The sequence below is a fragment of the Chionomys nivalis genome, chromosome 2 (assembly GCF_950005125.1).
Source record: "Chionomys nivalis chromosome 2, mChiNiv1.1, whole genome shotgun sequence".
NCBI lineage: Eukaryota > Metazoa > Chordata > Mammalia > Rodentia > Cricetidae > Chionomys > Chionomys nivalis.
In genome coordinates this window covers 22,944,366-22,959,117 of record NC_080087.1, presented here as the reverse complement: position 1 = coordinate 22,959,117, position 14,752 = coordinate 22,944,366, and positions in this window count along the sequence as shown.

The following is a 14,752-nucleotide window of genomic DNA, read 5'->3' as shown; positions in this document are numbered from 1 at the left end:
GGACTTAACAGACATCTATAGAATATTCCACCCAAATAGGAAAGAATATACCTTCTTCTCTGCAGCTCATGGAACCTTCTCAAAAATTGACCACATACTCGGTAACAAAGCAAACATCCACAGTTACAAAAAAATATTAATAACCACCTGTATCTTATCAGATCACCATGGATTAAAGCTAGAATTCAGCAACAATGCTACCCCCAGAAAGTCTACAAACTCATGGAAACTGAATAGTCAACTACTGAACCATACCTGGATTAAGGAAGAAATAAAGAAAGAAATTAAACTCTTCCTTGAAGACAATGAAAATAAAGAAACAACATACTCAAACCTATGGGACACTATGAAAGCAGTTCTGAGAGGAAAGTTCATAGCACTAACTGCCCACTTAAAGAAAACAGAGAAAGCACACATTGGAGACTTAACAGCCCACCTGAAAGCTCTAGAAAAAAAAGAAGCAGACTCACCTAGAAGGGGTAGAAGACTGGAAATAATCAAACTGAGGGCTGAAATCAACAAAATAGAAACACAGAAAACAATTGAAAGAATCAATGAATCAAAAAGCTGGTTCCTGGAGAAAATCAACAAGATTGATAAACCCCTATCCAAACTAATCAAACGGCAGAGAGAGAATTTGCAAATTAATAAGATCAGAAATGAAAAGGGAGACATAACCACAGACACAGAGGAAATTCAGAGAATCATTAGATCTTACTACAAAAGCCTGTATGCCACAAAACTGGAAAATGTAAAAGAAATGGACGCTTTTTTAGATAAATACCATTTACCAAAGTTAAACCAGGACCAGGTGAACAACCTAAATAGACCTGTTAGTCGTGAAGAATTAGAAGCTGTTATCAAAAACCTCCCTTCCAAAAAAAGTCCAGGACCAGATGGTTTCAATGCGGAATTCTACCAGAACTTCCAAGAAGACCTAATACCTATTCTCCTTAATGTATTTCACAATATAGAAACAGAAGAGTCATTGCCAAATTCCTTTTATGAAGCTACAGTAACTCTGATACCAAAACCACACAAAGACCCAACCAAGAAAGAGAATTACAGGCCAATCTCACTCATGAACATCGACGCAAAAATCCTCAACAAAATTCTGGCAAACCGAATCCAAGAACACATTAGAAAAATTATCCATTATGATCAAGTAGGCTTCATACCAGAGATGCAGGGCTGGTTTAACATACGCAAATCTATCAATGTAATCCATCATATAAATAAACTGAAAGAAAAAATCCATATGATCGTTTCATTAGATGCTGAAAAAGCATTTGACAAAATTCAACATCCCTTTATGATAAAAGTCTTGGAGAGATTAGGGATACAAGGGTCATACCTAAATATAATTAAAGCTATATACAGCAAGCCGACAGCTAATATCAAATTAAATGGAGAGAAACTTAAAGCCATCCCACTAAAATCAGAAACACGCCAAGGCTGTCCACTCTCTCCATACCTCTTCAATATAGTTCTCGAAGTTTTAGCAATAGCAATAAGACAACATAAGGGGATAAAGGGGACTCAAGTTGGAAAGGAAGAAGTTAAACTTGCATTATTTGCAGATGATATGATAGTGTACATGAGCGACCCCAAAAACTCCTCCAAAGAACTCCTACAGCTGATAAACGCCTTTAGTAATGTGGCAGGATACAAGATCAACTCCAAAAAATCAGTCGCCCTCTTATACACAAAGGATCTGGAAGCAGAGAGAGAAATAAGAGAATCATCACCTTTCACGATAGCCACAAACAGCATAAAATATCTTGGGGTAACTCTAACCAAGGAAGTGAAAGATCTATTTGACAAAAACTTTAAGGCATTGAAGAAAGAAATTGAAGAGGATACCAGAAAATGGAAGGATCTCCCTTGCTCTTGGATTGGGAGAATCAACATAGTAAAAATGGCAATTCTACCAAGGGCAATTTATAGATTCAATGCAATCCCCATTAAAATCCCATCAAAATTCTTCACAGATCTTGAAAGGACAATAATCAACTTTATATGGAGAAACAAAAAACCCAGGATAGCCAAAACAATCTTATACAATAAAGGAACTTCTGGAGGCATTACCATCCCTGACTTCAAACTCTATTACAGAGCTACAGTAATGAAAACAGCGTGGTACTGGCATAAAAACAGAGAAGTCGACCAATGGAATCGTATAGAAGACCCGGATTTTAACCCACAAACCTATGAACAACTGATTTTCGATAAAGGAGCTAAAAGTATACAATGGAAGAAAGAAAGCATCTTCAACAAATGGTGCTGGCACAATTGGATGTCAACCTGTAGAAGAATGAAAATAGACCCATATCTATCACCATGCACAAAACTCAAGTCCAAATGGATCAAAGACCTCAATATCAATCTGAACACACTGAACCTGATAGAAGAGAAAATGGGAAGTACCCTACAACACATGGGCACTGGAGATCGCTTCCTATGTATAACCCCAGCAGCACAGACATTAAGGGCAACATTGAATAAATGGGACCTCCTGAAACTGAGAAGCTTCTGTAAAGCAAAGGACACTGTCATTAAGACAAAAAGGCAGCCTACTGACTGGGAGAAGATCTTCACCAACCCCGCAACAGACAAAGGTCTGATCTCCAAAATATATAAAGAACTCAAGAAACTAGACTTTAAAAGGATAATTAACCCAATTAAAAAATGAACTGAACAGAGAATTCTCACCAGAAGAAGTTAAAATGGCCAAAAGATACTTAAGGTCATGCTCAACCTCCTTAGCAATCAGAGAAATGCAAATCAAAACAACTTTGAGATATCATCTTACACCTGTCAGAATGGCTAAAATCAAAAACACCAAGGATAGCCTTTGCTGGAGAGGTTGTGGAGAAAGGGGTACCCTCATCCATTGCTGGTGGGACTGCAAACTTGTGCAACCACTTTGGAAATCAGTGTGGCGGTTTCTCAGAAAAATTGGGATCAACCTACCCCTGGACCCAGCAATACCACTCTTGGGAATATACCCAAGAGATGCCCTATCATATGACAAAAGCATTTGTCCAACTATGTTCATAGCAGCATTATTTGTAATAGCCAGAACCTGGAAGCAACCTAGATGCCCTTCAATGGAAGAATGGATGAAGAAAGTGTGGAATATATACACATTAGAGTACTACTCTGCGGTAAAAAACAATGACTTCTCGAATTTTGCATGCAAATGGATGGAAATAGAAAATACTATCCTGAGTGAGGTAACCCAGACCCAAAAAGAAGAACATGGGATGTACTCACTCATAACTGGTTTTTAGCCATGGATATGGGCCACTGAGTCTATAATTTGTGATCCTAAAGAAGCTAAACAAGAGGGTAAACCCAAGGAAAAACATATAGATATCCTCCCAGCTATGGGAAATAGACATGACTGATGGGCAAAAAATTGGAATCTTGGGTGTGGGGTGGGATGGGGATGAGGGGTGATGGGGAGAGAAAAGTGTGAAGGAGAAGATGAGGGGAACTGGGGGAATCAGGGTGATTGGGGATAAAGGAAGGTTGGATAGGGGAGCAGGGAAACTCATACCTTAGGTAAGGGAGCCACCTAAGGGTTGGCAAGAGACTTGAACTTGGAATGGCTACCAGATGCCCAGGGCAATGTCCCCAGTTAGTTCATTGGGGCACCTGAGGATAGGGAACCTGAAATGAACCTATCCTATAATCATACTGATGAATATCTTGCATATCGCCATAGAACCTTCATCTAGCGATGGATGGAGATAGAGACAGAGACCCACACTGGAGCACCGGACTGAGCTCCCAAGGTTATAATGAGGAGCAGAAGGAGAGAGAACATGAACAAGGAAGTCAGGACCATGAGGGGTGCACCCAACCACTGAGACAGTGGGGCCGATCTATTGGGAGCTCACCAAGGTCAGCTGGACTGCTACTGAAAAAACATGGGATAAAACCGGACTCTCGGAATGTGGCGGACAATGAGAGCTGACGAGAGGCCAAGGAGAATGGCACAGGAACTTTCAACTGGCGATAGATCGAGAGAGAGACAGAGACCCAAATTGGAGCAATGGTCTGAGCTCTTAAGGTCCAAATGAGGAGCAGAAGGAGGGAGAACATGAGCAAGGAAATCAGGACCATGAGGCGTGCACCCACACACTGTGACAGTGGAACTGATCTATTGGGAGCTCTTCAAGGCCAGCTGGACTGGGACTGAATAAGCATGGGTTGAAACTGGACTCTCTGAACATGGCGGACAATGAAGGCTGATGAGAAGCCAAGGACAATGGCACTAGGTTTCGATCCTAATACATGAACTGGCTTTGTGGGAGCTTAGCCTGTTTGGATGCTCACCTTCCTGGGCCTGGATGGAAGTGGGAGGACCTTGGTCTTCCTGAAGGGCAGGAAATTTGGACTGCTCTTCAGTATCGAGAGGGAGGGGGAATGGACTGGGGGGAGGAGAAGAGGAGTGGGGATGGGGGAGGGGAGTGGGGGGAGGGGGCAATGTGTGGGAGGAGGGGAGGGAAATGGGGAGCAGTTGGAAATTTTAATTAAAAAAGAATAAAAAAAATAAATAAATAAATTAAAAAAAATAAATAAAATAAAATAAAATAAAAACCACAGGCAGTTTTCTCAAAAAAATAAATAAATAAAAAAATAAAAATAAAAGCTGGCCAGGTAGGTATCTGAAGAAAGTGTTTGTTATGTGAACAAGAGGACCAGTGTTTGGATCCTGAGAATCCACATAAATAAAAGCTGGGAGAGCATGATTGCCTGACTGTACCTAGCTCACAGCCACCTGTAAGTCCAGCTCCTGGAGACATACTCTGTCTTCTGGACTCTGCAGGCCCTTGAACTCACATACTCTCCTTCTCATAGACATAATTAACTTTTTTAATCTTAAGAATTACTTATTTGAAATAATATGGCTGTCATATATTTGCCTCTCTCTCTCTCTCTCTCTCTTTTTTTAAAGGCAAAGACTCATGTAACCCTGGCTGGCCACAAACCCCTGATGTAGCTGAGAATGGACTTGAACTTCTGACCTTTGTGCCTCCACTTCCCATCGTTCATGCTAGGAAATCACGCTACAAGTGAAGCAACCTCCTCAACCTAGACTTTGATTCTTTGAAGAAAAATTACTCATGCACAAAAACTTAATAAAATAATATAATAAATGGTTTCCCAGTCCCAAATATCTAGCACAAATATGGCTTTCTATACTTTACAAAGGGGTATGAGGTGGTATTTTCCCTATTCTCAAAAAAGAAAGAAAAAAAAACCCAATCAGGGAGTTCTATTGCTTTGATGTGTATTTTCTCCTGTGCATAATAGTTATTCAGTTTCAGTTTCTTTTCATTTGAATGAAATGTATTGTAATTAACCCCCAAAGCATAAATTTACCTCATTATAGGAGATTATTTATAATGGATATGTTGGCAGAAATGAAATATTTAATCAACTACTTAAAATAAAACCCAAGTATCAGTAATCATTCCTCTGATTACAAAAAAAAAACACCTTCTTGTGTGGAATAGAATATTTATGAATGTGTTTTCAGTCCCATTGAATACAGATGTCCATTTAGGAAACACTGCAGACTGATTGAAATGTCTCTGCCTTAAAGGCCATTCTACTACTTAGGATTTTTTATCCTCCTCCTATTTTCTTTTATGGTTCCAACTTAAAGGTGATTTGATGAAATATTTCTGAGTGACTACTGGGTCAAAAATTCCTTTGTAAATTTAAAACTTCTATTTTTTTTTTTTTTTTGAGACAGGGTTTCTCTGTGGCTTTGGAGCCTGTCCTGGAACTAGCTCTTGTAGACCAGGCTGGTCTCGAACTCACAGAGATCCGCCTGCCTCTGCCTCCCGAGTGCTGGGATTAAAGGCGTGAGCCACCATCTAGATGAATGATGGAAAATCCATGCATTTGGTGGAAAATGGTTTACACCTTTAATCCTAGTACTCAGGAGGAAGACACAAGTGGATCTCTGTGAGTTTAAGGACATTTTGGTCTATATAGCAAGTTCCAAGACAGCCAGGACTACATGGTGAGACCCCTGTCTCCAAAAAGAAAATAAACTTTATGTTTTTAGATGTAAATAAATCTTACATATAGTTTTTTGTGCCATTGGATTTTGTTCTAACTAAAGAGAAGTATAATTTCATAAAAACAGAAAATATTTCATTGTTTTATGACTGCTATTTCAGAGCTTTTAACTTGTTAGCATCTGTCATTTGTAGATGATAAGTTTCTCAATGTAGATAGGTTTCCTAATTTAGTCTAACTTTGTATCTGCTATTTAATATTCTTCACTTTCTTGAGGAAATGTGGATGCCTTTATATTTGAGATCTTAGAAAATAATGGTTATCACCTACATTTTGGAGAAACATTCTGTATCTTGGTGGAGATCCTGACTGCTTGTTAGAAGAGGTTTCGCTGTCTGGAATGAGGTTTTCAGTTACACTGAAGAGATTAAAACCTAGAAGATCAAATTTCATGATGTCTCACACCCTCCACTAACTCAGTGATAATCCAATGCAAAGGAAAATCTCTTGAAGTAGGCACGTGGTGAGCAGTGTGAAAGCAACCTACAGAGTACAGGGCATCTGCATGGCCACCTCTGTCTCTGAAATGTGCCCTCATAGCTGTTGATGAGTTAGCACATCATTACCTACATTACATATTTATTTATTTGGAGTTAGGTATCTCATGTCCCCAAATTCCACCCGCACACACTCTTTTTACTCACAATGAAGTAAATTCTCTTTAGTAAATCCCTTTTCAGAATTGTGTGTACAATTCTGTACACATTATATCAAAAGTATATTAAATGAGGGAACACAGAGTTGGAAGAAACAGCATCATTATCAGTTTCCTTACCAGTAAGGGAAGACACATATGTTCAGCAGTTTAATGAACATTTTATGCATTATGATAAAACAACAGAACATTGTGAAGGCACAAAGAAGAGAATGAGGAACAGTATTTGTTGGGACCTTTAGAGATTGATTCATAAAGGCAATGCTAATTGGGATTGAAGGATTACCAAGAATATTCCCAGTAAACAGGAAACTCGGCAGCCCCAGATGAAGTCTTTTAAATACAAAAAGCCCAGAGCTATGAAGCCAAATGCACTACTTGAGAAAATTTCAGGCCACCGGACTCAGGTGGAATGACAATTGAGCATGAAGAGATGGTGTGTCCCATACAAGAAACAAAATAAAGTGTGAACATAACTATGAGTTTATAGGAAACACATGATATGGTAGTTGGAATTTATTTCACTGTCAATTTGAGATGTTACGGAAACTATCAAAATCGGAGATCACATAATCATATTATTTCCTAGATAATTCTAGACATTCAATGAAAGATGAAATAGCTTAAGTGAGTCTGCAGAAAGAGGGAGCTTTGGAACCTCTTTGCAGCCAGTGAGCTTACCTATGTAAAGGACAGGGACCAAGACAACCTCATGAGCAGTGGAGGGCATGGGAGCAACTGAGGGGTAGCAAATGAAGCCTTTTAAAGCTACTTTTCTTATTGCTGAGAGAAAAGATTCTGAGAAAGCAACTTCAGGGAGAATACCTGCCTTTTACAGTTTGAGGAATGTATTAGCAGGGGAAGGCATGGTAGCAGGAGCCAGAAGTCAGCTAGTCACATTGCATTTAGCAGTCAGGAATTAGAGAGTGGGCAAGAAGTGGGGCTCTCCCTCTGAATCACTTCCTCCAACTCCTAAAGCTTCCATTACCTACCCAGACAGTATCTGCAGGTAAGACACAAGTGTTCAAACACATGATTCTGTGGGGGGACATTTCACATTTAAATCACAGCTTTCAGGTAAAGCAAACAGGGATTACATTGTGCAGGGAAGGGTGATTCCATGTGGTGCCACACTGAGATATATTTGCTTGTGAATGCTCATTTGCACACTTGAAACCACTGGATATAAGGATAACTACGTGGGACTGGAGATGGGATAACTTTCATGTTGGAGATTGAGATATTATGAATTGAATTTAGGAGAAATGAAAACATGGTTCAGACATAAGTAGTGAAGTACAAAATCATGAAGTCTATAATTCGAACCTTGGGAATCATCACTAATTAAAGATCAGGAATTGAAGTGGGGGACTAAGAAATATATACTGAATAGTAGATAGCAAAGTGTAAAACCTCAGCAATCAATTAAATGCTGAGTAGCTGTCAGGTGTGCAGAAACTAAAATAACCCCTTGGTCTTATAGGGGTTATTGATGACTTTTACTTGAAGAGTTAAAGTAGGGATGAAGGCGACTCATTTACAGAAGAGTAAGACATGGAGTAGATAAGAAGGAATGGTACAATGTGGAGTTGATTGCCAAGTGATATAGAGAGAGGCAGGGAAGTTGGAAAGCTCTTCTAGGCTCAATGGCAGAAACTTTGTCTCCTATCCAGAGCAGGGAATCTTGAGGATGGCTGTTAGAAGAGGCTCAAAGGTAGATACACTAGAGAAGTTAAAAATGTAGGACAAGTTTTTGTGCTAATTCAGATAAGAAAGCACACACAGATGGGGTATTTTCCAGTGGGATTACCCACTTATTATCTTTTTTGTCTTTTCTTCCTTCCCCCACTTTTTTGGAATATATATATATATATATATATATATATATATATATATATATATATATATATAGTTTGCTATATAGTTTATGGTGGCCTTAGCACACCATGTAGTTTAGGCTAGTGATCCATTTGGCTCATTTTCTGGAGTCCTAGATTATAAGAGTTTGTTATCATACCTACTTTGATTCTCAGCTATTTGATTGAAGTACATTCCTGTCTTTAGCATCACTGTTGTCCCATGCAGAGTTCATTAGCAATTTATACCTAAAATAAACACTGAATCCTAGTGTCATTTCTTATCCTAGTGATTCTAATAACTCTGGGCAAAGCTCTAGCTTCCATGATACTTTGGTTACTGATTTTTAAACAACAGTTGAGTGGGCTTTTTCGGTCTGTATTTTTCTGCATTTCTTCGACTAGTCTGAAGTGTGAACAAATCTGCTAGAGCTAAGGTCTGGAGAAATGGCTCAGTGGTTAAGCACACTGCCTGCTCTTCGAAGGTTCTGAGTTCAGTTCTCAGCAACCAGATGGTGGCTTGTGGCGACGTAAATGAATGCAGACAGATTATAAAAATATATACAGCTTTAATAAGGAAATAGACTTACAGCACCAAAGGTTCCCGCGGAGAACAGGAAAAGCAGAGAAAAAGGGCTGCTGGGATCACGCCCGGCAGATTTATCAGTAAACATTAGCCCAAGGCGAACACGCCCCCAATGGGTGGGGCTATATCCCTACATCTCCCCCTTTTGTCTAAATAAGATAGAACTAAACCAAATACAACTATATACAATAATAACAAATAATAAATATAACAAACAATATTGAGAACAAAAGTTTTGCTATACATTTTATCTCAAGGAGTCTAAATAACATAGAGAGTAACTACAATTATATAATCTTTAACTCCGTCAAAGATCTGAGAAGGGAATAAATATTACTTAACAATCGAGAGATATCCAAAATGTGCAACAACTGACAGAGACAACTGACCACCTGGGCAATCACCCAAAGTCTCGTCAGTAATGTTGAGTCAACCAACTTTGGCTAAGGCCTAACATAACTGACATACCATTTTTAGAACTATCCTACCCTGTTTTGGCAGGATAAGACAATCCTGTTTTATCCACTTAGGGATATTCTGTATCTTTGTCAGAAGTTGAGGTATGGGCTTTTCTTAACCCAAAGGCCAGTTCTGCCAAGAAGACAAGCTCCCAGTGGAGTGTCTTTGGTGCTCAACATTCTCTCGGGAGTAGAGTGGTGTTGCCAGGAGTAATTGTGTCTCGTTGGCACAGAAATTTTAGGTTAGATTAAAGGCCATTTTTTACAGCTCTTTGAAGAGGCTGAAGATCATACTATCTATACTAAATATAATCTCTATGTAACTAAAAGGCCTGATTAACTTAAAAATAAATATGACAAACATATAATTTTTAATACCTATCTAACTTGAAGACTAAAAGAATAAACAACTGTGTAATATATGAAGACAATGATCTTCAACTGTAAACAATGTCATAGTATTAGAGGTAGAAATGTACATTGTAATATGGTAGATGTATCAATACAATATAGACAAAGTTATAAGCATACTCATACAAAAATAGAGGTAGTAATACTTACATTTAATATTTAATATATCAATATACAAGAAACAGTACCAATACAATTTTTTATAAACAGTAATTTACAAAAACCAATCATGGGCGCCAAATGTGGCGATGTAAATGAATGCAGACAGATTATAAAAATATATACAGCTTTAATAAGGAAATAGACTTACAGGACCAAAGGTTCCTGCGGAGAACAGGAAAAGCAGAGAAAAAGGGCTGCTGGGCAGATTTATCAGTAAACATTAGCCCAAGGCGAACACGCCCCCAATGGGTGGGGCTATATCCCTACAGTGGCTCACAACCATCTGTAATGAGATCTGGTGCCCTCTTCTGGCCTGCAGGCATACATGCAAACAGAATACCAAGAATAATCTATACATAATAAGTAAATAGATTTTTTAAAAAAGCTAAAGCTAATGGGCTAAGCAGTGATTTAAACAATATGGTTTCTGTGTGATTATTTTGGGGCTGAGCATCCAGGAACCAACAAGTGGCCTCCTTGCAAGAGAAAAAAGACAGCAAAGTTGTGTCTATTAGGGTTCTGGGTAAAACAGAAGGTGGTCTTTGATGGAGCTTCTACTTCTTCCCTTCTGGTATTCTGGAACTGCAGGGAGATGTTTGCCCAGGCACAAAGCGCTTGGGAGCCAACAGACCCTTGCTGACTTAAAAACCAGACTAAACCAGCTCAGTATACAGTATGAAATTTCCTCAAATCCGTCCGGTCTGGGTCTGCCAAGGCAGTGCCCAGCAATGGCTGCCATGACATGAGACAAAAGAACCTGCGTCGGTCTCCAGACACAGCCATGTCCTGGTGTGCTTTCAGTAGACACTGCTCCTCAAAGTCACAGGGCTTTTCAGTGTGGGTTCCCTCTCCAGGGTACTCTACACATACATCCTCAAGGCAAATTCCCTTATCTCTGTAAGGGCTGTGTTCCAATGTTACCCTCTCAAGGAAGCCCATTAATTTCAAATTGCTTCCCACTCTCTAGTTGTTATCTTACCCTTTAGTTCCCTTGCTTGCAGGGCTCCTTTTTCCCAATGGCACACTGACATTTTAAATGCTTTTCCATTGTGCTTAGTGTTTATTTTCTGTTTCTTCCTAACTAGAGATTTTCATGTAATTTGTTCACTGTTGAATCCCAATCTTAGAAAAGTGCCTGGCATATATGCACAGTGAGTACTTATTATGAGTTAGTGATAATAATAATGATGATGTCAAGTACCACTTATATTTGCGTGGCAACGCAGGATTTTTAAAACATTCACTTGTTTTTTTTTTAAAAAAATGTAAGAAATATGTAAGTGGCTAGAGGAGGGAATCTGCTGTAACTAATGTCATTCAGAATAATGTGAAAGTCCAAGCTGAGCTCAGAGAACTAGAGGAGATGGGTCTCCCTTGGTAAACAAAGTCCAAAGGATCCAGCTGCTTGTATGAGGAACAGCCACAGGATCAAGCATTTGTTAATCGAGTCTACAGAAAATGGCAGGAATGTTTTCAGAGATGTGATGAAAGATGAATAAAAATGAAAACTGTCTGAGTGACAGTCCCACTCATATCTGCAGCGTTATGGTTATTGTGTTTGGTTGGTTAAGATGCCACTTAAGAAAAAGAAAAATGTGAATATATGTCATTTGTATACTGAGCAGACAAACAGGAATTTGAAGCTATGTCATTTATGAACAAAAGAAAAATATCATTTAGCAACCACTTTGAAAATAACAGTAAGAGGAAGACTGGAGCTTTTCTTTTAAATGGGCTCATTTAGTCTGTGATATATAACCTAATGATCCCTTAGTGGTAACAGAAAGAAAATTCCAATTATATTTTTGAAATATCATCAAATTTAGCCTGAGAATAATAGCACTGAGAAATTTCTACCTCCAAATACCTATGGGAAACAAATCAGCTCGAACTTACATCAACAAACATGTGTTCCATTTTTCCCTAAAAAGATAAAATCCCCAACTAGAGAACAACTATTTACTTTTAGCTGCAATAGCTAGAGTAGACTATGAAGCAAGTAGACAACTGGGATAGCTCCCTTGGGTAGAGAGGGAGAACACTGTGTTCTAGAAATTATACCTGCGGATGTCTATTACATTTAATTGGTATAATAAAAGGAAATAAAAACCCGATTTCATGGTTAGAATGTATTGTGAGCTAACAAGCTATCTGGACATAGAAACATGTGACTTCATTTTTCTACAAAGTAAATCTGAAGACAGACGAGTGCAATTTGTTGGAAAGATGTGAAGTAACGTAAACACTCAATAGGATGTGGGAAACTCAACCCAAAACTGTATTATAATAATGAATTACTAGCCTATTGCTCTTTTTGTCATTGCTGCAGATTCAATTTAGTTTTAATAACAATACACATGACATAAAATTGGTTTGCTAACTATTCTAAAAGACTTTATTGAAATTATCGGAAGAGCAAATTTTTTAAAAGTAGGAATTAGAGACATGTTGTAAGGAGGGGCGGGCCCGTTTGTTCATCCTGGCCACCTAGCTAGTTTAGCCCCCAAATAACCACACAGAAACTGTATTAACTAAAACACTCTAACTTCTTATTGGATAACTCCTACATATTAGTTTAACCCATCTCCATTAATCTGTGTATCACCATGTGGCAGTGGCTTACCAGAGATTCTAACTGGCCTCTGTCTCAGGCAGAGGATCCATGGCTTCTCTCTCCTACTCTGCCTTTCTTCCTCCCAGCATTCAGTTCTGTCTTCTCTACCTACCTAAGTTCTGCCCTATCAAGGGCCCAAAGCAGTTTCTTTATTAACCAATGAAAGCAATACAAAGACAGAAGGACCTCCTATAGAGACATACAGTGATTTCTTCCAACATTTTACTACAAAGACAGATGCCTAAATTATAAGATTCTTTTTATTTATTTCTTTTACTTCTAACTTGAAAGATTAACAAAGCTCTATTGGTTCTATTTGTAGTAGGCTTCATACCTTTTTTTATTCCTTTTTAAATTTTTTTATGCCTGCATGTATGTCTCTGTATTATCAGTGTGCCTAGTGCCTGAGGAGGCCAGAAGAATTCCTGGGGCTGGAGCTGCCATGTGAGTACTGAGAATTGAACCTAGGTCCTCTGGAAGAGCAGTCAATGCTCTTAACCACTTAGAAATCTCTCCAGTTTTCTCAATATTTATTTTTAAGATTTATTTATCTATTATGTATGCAGTGTTCTGCCTGTGTGTATACCTGCTTGCCAGATGAGGGCACCAAATCTCATTATAGATGGTTGTGAGCCACCATGTGGTTGCTGGGAATTGAACTCAGGACCTTTGGAAAAGCAGCCAGTGCTCTTAACTGCTGAGCCATGCCTCAAGCCCCCTTTATTTCTTTCTAAATGGAGTATGTATTATCTAGCATAGGAACTTGGTTCTTTCCCAAATTCACAACCACTTTTAAGCAATCATTGTTACATATGTGTATAAATGAATAAACATTAAAAACAATCTGATGAATCTTTTCAGTATATGCATGTATATGTTTCTGAAGATGACCATTTGGTATTTTATAACTAATTGGCCCTGAGAAGGGAGAATCATGCCTGGGAAGGCTAATTTCTCTCTCTCTCTCAGCTGTTGTTGATTGTTTGTAGCTCTTCATTTAGAGATTAATGACAGGCAGGTTGTGATGTGTGTAAGGAGAGGGTTGAAGTTGACTTTTCTGAATGATTTTCCCTTACATTTTGAGTTCTTGATCCTTTGGTATCATAAAGACAAGTCTCCCAGCGAACTCATGGAAAGTACTTGTTTATACTGTCAGCTTTTCCTCTGCTCTCCTAGCCTAGATATGCATTATGCGGGACACTCTAATTGTTAATTTTTGTATCCTGTAATGGTTGATAGTTATTATGGGAAGCAAAGTTGTTAGGAGTCAATGGTGATTAAATGTGGAGTTATTCTGATAGTTCTTTAGTTGGGGACTCAGATATACCCACATTGTCTCTAATTATTTTTTTTCTATACAAAAAGCATGTCTAAGAAACAACAGCAGAATGGGACTGTAAGAATTACGTTCACAGTTAGCACACAAGTTTCAATACCTTCTTGGTATATAGAATTGGGTCATATCTCAGACTCAACCCTAAGCTGCAATCCTAGTATATTTTCCCCAAATTTTCAGATGGTTCAGGCACTTTCAATGAAGGCAGAAAAAGCTTAGAGAATAGGCAAAGATAAGGGAAACTGTGTGGAAACAATTATCTCTTGACTTTATAACTATAGTTTTCAACTCTGTCTAGATCAGAATATATGGTTTTTGAATCAGATAGGAAACTCAACATTTCAATTTAATAATAACATTTAAAAACACAACCAGATTTTTATAACAACTAAAATGCTTAAAATAATTATAGATTATTTTATATAATACATGCCAGGAAAACAGTAGTTCTTCAGAAATAAAAGAGGTGATGGAAGAGACTTGATACTGGCTTATGACAGAAATTTTATATTATAATTCAAAGAATTTACCTATGACCTATTATCATATGTATGATTACTGTGATGTTTGCA